At 35.2% G+C, this 12,008-nt stretch overlaps 1 protein-coding gene across 5 annotated transcripts in view; it reads left to right on the top strand.

The window, feature by feature from the left end:
* Nucleotides 1–12,008, top strand: part of ADGRL1 (adhesion G protein-coupled receptor L1) — a 491,322-nt gene that overhangs the window by 246,629 nt on the left and 232,685 nt on the right. The gene's annotated exons all lie outside the window — the stretch shown is intronic.

The raw sequence follows: 12,008 nt of genomic DNA, 5'->3' as shown, positions 1-12,008 counted from the left end.
ATTGGTTCCGATTAATTTCTCCGAAACAAATTATTTGGTGCTGTACAAGTCTACTAAACAACTTGGCAGCATGAAGTGAATTGACCTCCTACCCTCACACGGGCAGACCTCACTTAAATTCTCACACCTAAACATGAACGTGGAAATCCTGCTGTGTGGTTGGGACATAAAAACCGAAAATGTTCTTTCATGATTCAGATAGAACATACAATTTTAAACAATTTCCCCTTGTACTTCTATTATCAAATGTTTTTTTGTTTTCTTGTTATCCTTTGTTGAAAAGCAGGGATGTAAGCTCAGGAGTGTGCACGTGTCTGCGGCACTATATGGCAGCAGTTTTGCAACAATGTTATACATTAGCAAGTGCACTAGATGGCAGCACTATTTCCTGTCATGTATTGCCCCAGAAATGTGCACACTACCTATTTAGATATCTCTTCAACAAAAGAATATAATGAGGACGAAGCAAATTTGATAATAGAAGTAAATTGGAAACTTTTTTAAAAATTACATTCTCTATCTGAATCATGAAAAAAAATATTTGGGTTCCATATTCCTTTAAAGGGACAGTGTACTGTAATAATTGTCAATAACGTGTTCCCAATTATCTATTTTACCTACTGAAGTGTATTAAATTGTTTACAAATAACTCCTTTAGCTTTATTTTTACATTTCAAATAAGCCTGTTGGATCCACTGCCTATACTGAAAATGTCAGTACTGCAGTAATGGCAATAGAACCTATGGTAACAAGAGACAGCAGCAAAAATCAACCTCCTAGTGGGGGGGTGGGAAAGAAAGAGACCTGCTCAATTTAAAAAGGGTGTTCAGGTAGCTGCTTAGAATATAATGAACTCTTATTTTGCCAGGTAGAATGCAGCACTGATATAAAAAAATTATGTTTAAGCAAAATACCAATTAAATTATATTTTAACTCTTTCCGTTCCTTTAAATGTTAAATTGGTGTGGCCAACAGGTCTTATTTAATTTTCGCGCCAATTTTTTAAAATTTCACAGCAAAATAGCAAGTCACCGCTAGATGTCGCTATTTAGCTGTGAAATTCAAAAGCGGCAAAGTTGGTATATATCCGACATTTGCGCGCATGCGCTAAAACCCTTTGTTGGATATATTCCGACAAAGGACCGCAAAGGGTTAATGTTTAGTTTTGCATACATGTCTTTTTTGATCAGTATAAGAGGATTTTGTTTTGAGAAAAACACCCCAGCGTACATTGGGTGGTATAAACCAATGGTAAAAATCATAAATGAGAAAAACTAATTAAAGGGTCAGTAAACCCAAATTTTTTCTTTCATGATTCAGATAGAGCAAGCAATTTTCAACAACTTTCTAATTTACTATTATTATATTATACTATAAATTGCTATATTTATTTTAAAAGCAAGAATGTAAAGCTAAGAAGCTGGCCCATTTTTGGTTCGGCACCTGGGTTGCGCTTGCTGATTGGTGGCTAAATGTAGCCACCAAACAGCAAGCACTATCCAGGGTGCTGAACCAAATCCTTAGCTTAGATTCCTGCTTTTTTAAATAAAGATAGCAAGAGAATGAATTAAAATTGATAATAGGAGTAAATTAGAAAGTGTGCTTACAATTGCATGCTCTATCTGAATCACAAAATAAAAAAATGTGGGTTTACTATCCCTTTAAGATTTGAAAATAAAAGGTACGCTTTGAATTTTCTAATTTTTAGTACAATTCTATTTGTAATTTGAAACTGCATTATTCATTAAATACACTTTTTTTCTGTGTAAATTAAATGATTCTAATGCACATTAAATATGATTTATTTCTTGAGTATTTTTAAAATAATTTTACAGCATAATTTAAATTTCAGTTTTGCTGCTTACTTTTAATATACATTTTAATGTGTATTCTAAATACCATTTTAATATGTACTTTAATTATGATTCCTGCTTTATAATTTCAATACAGTTTTTTAAACAGCTCATTTTATTGAATACTATATTGCAATGTATGTATCTCTCCTTCAAAAAGATGATGCAGGTAGGATTGCCACCTCATCCATGTTTTCCTGAAAAGTTATGAGTTACACATACTGCAGAGTGTGCAGAGAGGAACATGGATTGTGTCTCTTGACATCACATAGTGAAGCTGGACAAAACTATTCATGTTCCTCAGGGCCAGATTGGCCTACCAGGATACCAGGAGATTTCCCGGTGGGCTCCAGAAGCTGGGGCTGGAAAGCAACAATTTAAAGGGGTGATTAATGGATGTAATTGGGTTGTAGAGTTGCTATATAACGTTAATCTGAATTTTTTTTTTTAATACAAAGTTATATAATTTCATTCTGAAAAAAAAAATGGTGTGTGTTTGTATCCTACCAACTCAACGGAAAATAGGGCTGGTCTTCATATTTTCCAGGGCCATGTGACCCCCCACCCGTCTAACTATCAGGCATCTGCCTTCATGTGGAACCGAAGCTCAAGATGCCTGGAGCTCAGGAACTTTACAGCCGAGATTGCTGGAACTTCCTGCAGCTTGGACATATATATATATATATATACATATATATATATATATATATATATATACACACACACGTCATGTGGTACCACATGATGAATATATACACATCCATTTTGGTTAAGGGGTTAATAGCCAAACTCTGCCCACTATTTTCCTTTCTTTGGTGGAGCCAATCCATGCTTATTACTAAAGTAGATAGGCTAGTCATGTTTATTTCTTTAGCAAAATATCCATTGTTTTGCAGTTTGTACTCTTGATATCTCTGCTGAAGCCAGTTAAGGATAGATATGGTGCAGTGTGAGGCTTGGAAAGTCTTCTATGTGCACTATAAATTCTGAGAATTGGACAACTTGTCAGACTTAAATCACTGAAAAAGGGGACAAATAATTAATAAAAGTATATTACAAAGGTGTTTTTTTTACTACTCATAATGAAACTTTTTTTTTTAATTTACAGTCTCAAAGTATTTTTTAGAGATATGAGTGAAAAACGTGCTTAATCCGAAATAATTGTTTCAGATTTTTTTCCCATCATCCAGTATGGATAAGTTTAATTCATATCAGCATTTGTTTCTGGCGAATATTGGATTTGGATTTTTTACTGTTATTTCTAATGGAAACAGCAAATATATAATACAAATTTTAACAAAAATCGTTCATTATAAAAAGGTAAATATTCAAAATAACCTTTCAATGCTAACAGAACACATGTACAACTTACTGATTGAATTTAAGTCAATCACTAGCTCACAGAGGCACAGAAGTGAAACAACTGTACTTACCAATAGCATAGTCAAAGTGATTGAAAATGTACGAGCTTCCCCTAGTCTCCCACCTCCCTGTGCTAAGTTAAAGTGAAGGTTAACTTACCTTCATGCAGATCGAGTATTTTACTTTTTGTACACAATCAATAGGAGTTTAATTCATCATTTTTTATCAATCTTACTTTTAACCAAATTATCGGCGCTATAAAAAGATTCCCGACCCTTTACAAATTCAACCCATTTTTTTGTTATTTTTTTTTTATTATTGATCACGTTTTTAGTTTGGCCAATTGAAAACTTGGCCGTCAGGCGGCTGTCATCCCACGTCATCCGCCTCCTTGGACGGCTGATTTTCAATTGGACAAGCTAAAAATGTCATCAAGATTTAAAAAAAAAACGGTCTAATTTGTAAAGCGCCGATAACTTGGTTGAAAATAAAATTGATAAAAAATTATGAATGAAACTCCTATTGATTGTGTACAAAAAGTAAAATACTCGATCGGCATGAATTTAACCTTCACTTTAAGGCTTGATTGGACACTCCAGTATAACTATAGTCCAATATGACTGGTTGTCCCTAACACACATTTTTTAATAATACTATGGCAGGATTGGACAGGGGAAGATAGGCACATGAATGGTCAGACCCACTGTATATCATTACAAACAAACGAGTTTATTAACCAAACTATATAGCTCCTTGGCTCCCCCCTTCCTGCACCTTTTTTGGTGCCTAAAGGTACAAATGAATGAATAGATTTGGTCAAGCAATTACTCGTTCTTTGTCCGTTTTGTCCAATAATGTATTCCGCTAATTTGTATTAATCCGAACCTGAATGCACATCTAGTGTAAACTGTCCCTTTAAAGTAAAATAGTTCCTGTATTATGATAATATTTTTACTTTAATATTAAGGTTAATTATGGATTTTGTTCCACCAATATTTTGATGTTCCTCCCTGTCCCTTGCTCCCAGACTTACCCTGGCAAGGGCAGACTTCATTTGTAGTTTGTCAGACTTGAAGGTGCTTATGTATAAGACTTTTAAAAGGACCAGTAAATACATTATATTTGCATAATCAACAAATGCATGAAACAGACAATGCAATAACACATAGGCCCCAATTTATCAAGCAGCGTATGCAGCTCTGGGGTCGATCGATGCAGGCTCGCATGAGTAAGCCTGCAGCAGAACGTTAGTATGCAGCGGTCATCAGACCACAGCTTCCTAAGCAGTACGCCAGCTATTAGTTGGCGGATTAAATCACCCCAGGTACGTTCACCACAGGATAATTGACAACCCCCTACTCGCTCGCCATTGCCCACATTCTGCGATCCCTGGTGGACAGGTGTCCATCCAGCAGTTGATAAATGTCGGTCTTAGTCTGAACTTCCAATAAGTAGTAGTTTTTTTTCTGACAAATTTCAAAATTATGTCTATTTCCACTTCCCCTGTATCATGTGACAGCCATCAGCCAATCACAAATGCACATACGTATAATCTGTGAATTCTTGCACATGCTCAGTAGGAGTTGACGACTCAAAGTGTAAATATAAAAAGACTGTGCACATCTTTATTAATGGAAGTTTAATTTTGACTTGAGTGTCCCTTTAAATGCAGATATTGCATCAAATTGTAGCAGAACAGTAGCATGGAGCAGAGAAGGAAACAACAGCCTGTACGTTTAGTATAGAATGCAAGCAAAGGGTTAACTACCCAGGGAGCTGGTGGCACAGTTCTTATGGGAGACACAGCAACAGGAAGCTCTGTCAGGTCCAACATTCTTCTGCTGCCATTGATAAATAGGCACAAGGAGAGTTGTTTTTTTGAAGCTGCATATGGTTCATGATAATAAAAAAATATCTCATGAATTCAATGTAGAAATTAGATTGAAAACAGTATAACATCATAACATTGTTTTCAACCAACTGTGAAAGGGACACAAAATATCTATGCATAGTAAAAAAAATTATAATGTAATTCTTTATTTACTTGTAATTTAGATTTTTTCTCTCTTTTTTTTCCCACTTCCCCAAAGGAACTGGCGAGATTTGGAACCTGTCCCTTAGAATGTTTTACACTAAAAAACTGATCAGTGAAGGAGCTTATTTATACCTGATTGAAATTGGCCATGCCAATGGAGATAAAAGCATACTAAAAAGGTGTTTTCAAGGGTTCTGTCTTTAGACTGCAAAACAATGCAGATTTAATGAAGCAATAAGTTTTAAATACTTTTAAAATATTTATAATCTATGCAGAGGTTTTGCAATGCTGACATATAATTTATATGCATATATAAAAAAGTGCTGTACTTTCCCTTTAAAAGGGACAGTAATGTCAAAATTAAACATTCATGATTCAGATAGAGCATGCAATTTTAAACACCTTTCCAATTTACTTCTGTTATCAAATTTGCTTCGTTCTCTTTGTATCTTTTATTGAAGAGTAAACCTAGGTAGGCTCATAAGAGCTCAGAAGTGTGCACGTGTCTTTAGTACTCTATGGCAGAAGTTTTGCAACATTATTTGTAGCTTTGTTATACAATGTTGCAAAACACTGCTGCCAAAAAGTACTAAAGACACGCTCCTGAGCGCTTATGAGCCTACCTAGATTTACTCTTCAATAAAAGATACAAAGTGAACAAAGCAAGTTTGATAACAGAAGAAAGTTGTTTAAATTGACATGCTCTATCCGGATCATCAAAGTTATATTTTTACTTTACTGTCCCCTTTAAAGTTGTATATCAGTAGCATCTTTCTCTATCCTCATTCAAGATTTAGGAGTATTGCTTGAGATTTTGTCCCTAAATCTCATTGTGTCTTGTTAAAGGGACACTGAACCCAATTTTTTTCTTTAGTGATTGAGATAGAGCATGCAATTTTAAGCAACTTTCTGATTTACTCCTATTATCAATTTTTCTTCATTCTCTTGCTATCTTTATTTGGAAAAGAAGGCATCTAAGCTTTTTTTATTGATTCAGAACTCTGGACAGCACTTTTTTATTGGTGGATGAATTTATCTACCAATCAGCAAGAATAACCCAGGTTGTTCACCAAAAATAAGCCAGCATCTAAACTTACATTTTTGCATTTCAAATAAAGATGCCAAGAGAATGAAGAAAATTTGATAATAGGAGTAAATTAGAAAGTTGCTTAAAATGTCATGCTCTATCTGAATCACTAAAGAAAAAATTTGGGTTCAGCGTCCCTTTAAGTCAAAGTTAGTAACAATGTTTATTAAAACAGAAAATATGTGGATATTTTTTTTCCACAATATTTCTCGTCACAAGATCATGGTGTCTGTGCTAACAAAGACTGCAACTCATCTATTTTAATTTGCTGATACAATGCCATATGATATGATAATGCGTTATGATATCAACGACACCACACACCTTATACGCATTCCAAATTTATCCCAATAGTTGGAGCCAAGTATTTAAAGTACATAGTGCAAAGTCAACAAAGCCCAGTGAATATTTTGTTAGCTGTAATCTTCCTTGAACTAAAACAGGGGTCAGCAACCTTGGCACCCCAGTTGTTTTGGAACTACATTTCCCATGATGCCGAGACATTCTTTAGGCTAGCTAAGCATCATGGGAAATGTAGTTCCAAAACATCTGGGGGTGCAAAGGTTGCTGGCCCCTGAACTAATACACTGAGAATGGCTACAATTATTTTTTATTTTTTTATTATTCCAGTCCATAGGAAAAACTATGCAAAGTGCCGTGCGTGGATTTTTTTGTAGGGTTTTCATATTTAAGACCTCTCTAGTTTCTTCACTCTATGGGGCCTATTTACTATGGTGCGAGCGGACATGATCCGATATAGCGGATCATGTCCTCTGCACATCGATAAATGCCGACAGCATAGGCTCTCTGCATTTATCATTGCTGGTGCAATGCCGCCCCCTGTAGATTTGCAGGGGTGTCAATCAACCCGATCGTATTCGATCAGGTTGATTTCTGTCCGCCGCCTCAGAGCAGGTGGACAAGTTATAACTTCTGTTTCCGGCGAGCCATTCGGAGCTTGATAATTCGGCCCCCATAGCTTCACTAATATTTTGCACTGATGCAATTCAACAATAATATTCCAAGCTCTCAGTAACCTCTTTTGTTAGCAGAAATCTTTTACCCTTTCAGTGTTAATTTAAAAAAATAAAATACTCTTAACAAAACGGAGCATTTCTGTTACACTAGAAATGACCCTAAAAAAAAAAAAAAAAAAAAAAAAGATTGAAATTGAAATGTGCATGAATGCATTTAAATGTTAAATACTTAAAGGGACAGTACACTGTAAAATAGTTTTTCCATTAATGTATTTTAAATGACTTGTTATACCAACTGCAGAGTATAAAATATTTGAGAAATTCCATTTTCATGCTTATTTGTGTATCTGAAGTAGCTGGTTTTGTGCTTTGAAACCACAGCCTATTACAATGGGTTGAACTTAAAGGTGATATCAGCTGATTTAGCCTGTGGTATCGCCACCTACACTGAACAAATTAATACTGGAGTATAGGCTATTGAATAGCCTTAGTATACACAGCCAGCAGAAGAGATTACACTCTCAGTGGGATGCAGGATAGTTAAGTAATAAAATGATCATTTTCCATTGTTCTCTCTATGTATTGAGCTTTGGTGTTCCAACCAAATAAAAGATAAGGAAGCAAGTCTGTGTACACAAACTTAGAACATAATAAGATCTATTTCAAATGCTGAAATAGGAGTAAAGGAGCTACTTGTAACCAATTTAATAGACTCTAGCAGGTTAAAAGGATCATTGGGAATAATTTAAAGGGGAGAAATGTTTTGGGTGAACTGTCCCCTTAAAGGGACAAGATAGATAATCCCTTTATTACACATTCCCCAGTTTTGCATAAGCAACACTGTTATGTTAATATACTTTTTACCTTTGTGATTACATTGTTCCTATTCCTCTGCAGACTGCCCCCCTTATCTCAGTGCTTTTGACAGAAATGCATTTTAGCCAATCAGTGCTGAAATAACTCCACAGTGGTGAGCACATTGTTATCTATATGGAACGCATGAACTGAGTGTCTAACTGTAAAAATTCATGGAGATAAGATGCAGTTCAGCGACTAAGAAATTAACATATGAGCCTACCTAGGTTTAGCTTTCAAAAAAGAATACCAAGAGAGCAAAGCAAATTTGATGATAAAAGTAAATTGTAAAATTATTTAAAATCGCATGCTCTGTCTGAATCATGAAAGTTTAATTTTGACTAGACTGTCCCTTTAACTACCACTGATATACCCCCATACATGCGCTGAAAATAGGGCAGGTCTTGACAATGTAGGCAAGAGCGCGCTATATCTGCAGGTCTCCGTGAGGAATGCAAGTACTAGTAAAACCCTTAACAACTACGAACACCTGAATTACTTCCATCATAGGTACAGGAAGATTAAACTCAAAATGTAATTACAAAATTCAGTTATATATAATTGAAAAAAACATTTCAATGCACTTTCACAATTTATTTTTCTTGCTCTTACTATAATTTAACTCCAAATGTTGTAGTATCCCAGGGAAGCTGAAGTGGTGCATTATGTGGAATTCAGAACCTGGCACTCTTACATGCTACGCACTAGGGCTGCAACTAACGATTATTTTCATAATCGATTAATCGGCCGATTATTTTTTTCAATTAATCGACTAATCGGATAAAAAAATAATCAATTGTTTTGTATATTTTAAATAGAATCCACATACTGAGTGTTACAAATATAAACTTCAGACTAAAACTTTACATTAGCACAACTGTTTGTCCAATTTTTAAACGGCAGAGCACAGTTTTATAATTAAAGGGACATTAAACACTTTGAGATGGTTATATAAAATGATAAATGGTATATATAAAACAACTCTGCAATATACTTTCATTATTTATTTTGTCCTCTTTGCCTGTAATTCCATTCTGAAATTGTGAGCTTTTCAGTTCCTGTTAGAAATGGAAGTGCAGAACACTGTTAAATCCAGCACAACCATTGGCTGCACACTCTAGTGACCTATTTATAACTAACCCTAATTGGCCACAGCAGAGAAGGTAACACAAGTTACAACATGGCAGCTCCCAGTGTTTTATAGACACTAAAACTTTAAACTTATTTTGTCACTTTTTACACAACTAATGAAACTTTAAAAAAATACATCTACATGTTAGTCATGGACTAATCTTTTCTTTGAATGCATCATTCTATCTAGCATGTATTAAGTGTTTAATGTCCCTTTAAACAAAACCAAAAACTGTTTGAAAAGAGGTAGAACTTCCACCTTGGCAAGTGGCCTCTCAATAAAGTAACCCTTGACTTCATTCTAACATAAAAAAATATCTTGAATATCTATATGCAATGGTAAATAACCAGCTATAAGGTTAGGGGAAAATATCTAGCCCGCTCTAAAAATAACAAATCTATACTTATAAAGTTTGAATCTTGAACATATCACAATTGATTAATAATATTAAAAAACAAACAAATCAAAAGCGCTAATAACTATACATCAATAACAGGACAAAGTCTTACACATTTATTTATACAGTACATATAATCAGCAATAGCAAGCAATCCGCTAATAATTGTGCAAGCAGATAAAAGTGCACATCAGTTCAAATAGCAACTCCCATCAATCTAGGGTTAGGTGTAAATAACAAGCTTGGCACTATATCATGTAAAGCACAGTTCCAAATCAGCTGATTTAATATAAACAATCCAAATGATGACTCCTATTATATCTGGGTTGCACATAAGCCAGGGGTAGTTGTAAACGTATACTGCCCTGAAAAAGTTGAAAGTAGACGTCTGTAGACGTCCTTTAGGCTAAGGACATAACCATAAAACACAATACCATGTGCAGGAGCTCAGTGGAGTGAAGCAGCTGGTGTTGTGCACAGACCAACCAATTGCTAACCAACTAATCGATTATGAGATTCGTTGACAACTATTTTCATAATCAATTATTATCGATTATGACGATTAGTTGTTGCAGCTCTACTACGCACATATGCCTCTTGCCATTGCCTAACTAGATGTATTCATCTAGGATGCCGTAGAACATTGTTTTTCTTGAGTTGACTTTAACTGTGTGTTTAACTCATTTGCAAAGGTTAAACCAGTGATGTGCAGTCACTAGAGGCAGGTGAGGCAGTGCTTCACCTCTCATATGGGCAAAAATATATTTTTTTTTTATTGGCTTTAAAAAAAAAAATTGTAATTTTTTTTCCCAGCATTTTTTTTTCACACAGCTATATGTTGTGCAATGAAGAGGCACAAGCAGGTCTGCCCACCATTACACAACATGCTGCGCCATCTACTGGATGCAAGTGGTTAAGATCATTGCATGGCCCATTAACTGCTTATTTGAGGCAGTCCTATTTGGGCTGAACCAATCCAGCGAGAGGCATTATTAAGTGGAAACATAGGGTTGGGGCTGGATGTTAAATCATATAAAACAAAACAAAAACGGAAAAAAACAACTTTCATATATTTTGTTGCTGTCCTGTGAAGCTGCCAGCTTTGCTAAAGTGAAAAAGAGTTCTGTTCTTCCCCTCTAAGTGCAGTGGAATGTGCCACTGTCACTTCCTGAATCCTTCCAGAGCAGGAGAGAGGCACAGAGAGCAGTGTTTCACCCACATCTTATTAAAGTAAGATTTTACTGATAGGGATTCTGTTAGTGAAAATGATAATTTAATGAATGTGGTTTAGTGTTTTTTTACTCTTTTACAGCATGGTCGTTTTTGTATTTTGTTTACTCAAACTTTACACCCACTAACTTAGCAGCTTGCCTCTGTACTTCACACTAAATTATAGACTCATTTTCTGAACTCTCTGTAGCTCTGCTGTTTTATTACTTTAAAATGCAGTGGTCCCCCCCTTGTGTGTGTGTGTGTGTCTCTCTATCTATCCATCTCTCTCCTTATGTGTTGTTCTCCCCCATGGTCTCTTTCTCTCTCTGTCTCTCATCCTCCCCCTCTGACTCTCATCCCTTATGTAATGAAAGAATCTATAAGCATAATTTGCAGCATTAAAGGAAAAAGTATGTTTTAAACATAGTTTAATGGGCATGGATTTCTAGATCTCATAATCAGAGCAAGAGTTTCTGTTACAATCCTGGCAAGAGTTTCTGTTACAATCCTTTAAACTAAAATCAGATATTTACTAAGTTGACCAGTTTTCCAAGACATCATTTAAAGGGATATGAAACCCATATGAAACCCATATGCAAATTTAAATAACTTTCCAATTTACATCTAATATCTAATTTTCTTCATTATTTTGATGTCCTTTGTTGAAAATCATATCTAAATATGCTCAGTAGCTGCTGATTGGTGGCTGCACATAGATACCTCATGTGATTGGCTCACCCATGTGCATTGCTATTTCTTCAACAAAGGATATCTAAAGAATGAAGGCGTATCCTGCCACTACCTCACCAGCCTCTGACGTCACTGCACGTCACTGGGTTAAACACATAGTTAAAGGGACACTGAACCCAATTTTTTTCTTTTGTGACTCAGATAGAGCATGAAATTTTAAGCAACTTTCTAATTTACTCCTATTATCAACTTTTCTTCATTCTCTTGGTATCTTTATTTGAAATGCAAGAATGTAAGTTTAGATGCCGGCCCATTTTTGGTGAACAACCTGGGTTGTTCTTGCTGATTGGTGGATAAATTTATCCACCAATAAAAAAGTGCTGTCCAGAGTTCTGAATTTAAAAAAAA

Source organism: Bombina bombina, chromosome 6, assembly GCF_027579735.1.
Source record: "Bombina bombina isolate aBomBom1 chromosome 6, aBomBom1.pri, whole genome shotgun sequence".
Taxonomy (NCBI): Eukaryota; Metazoa; Chordata; class Amphibia; order Anura; family Bombinatoridae; genus Bombina; species Bombina bombina.
Note: the sequence above shows the minus strand (reverse complement) of the source record. Positions and strands in the feature narration are given on the sequence as shown.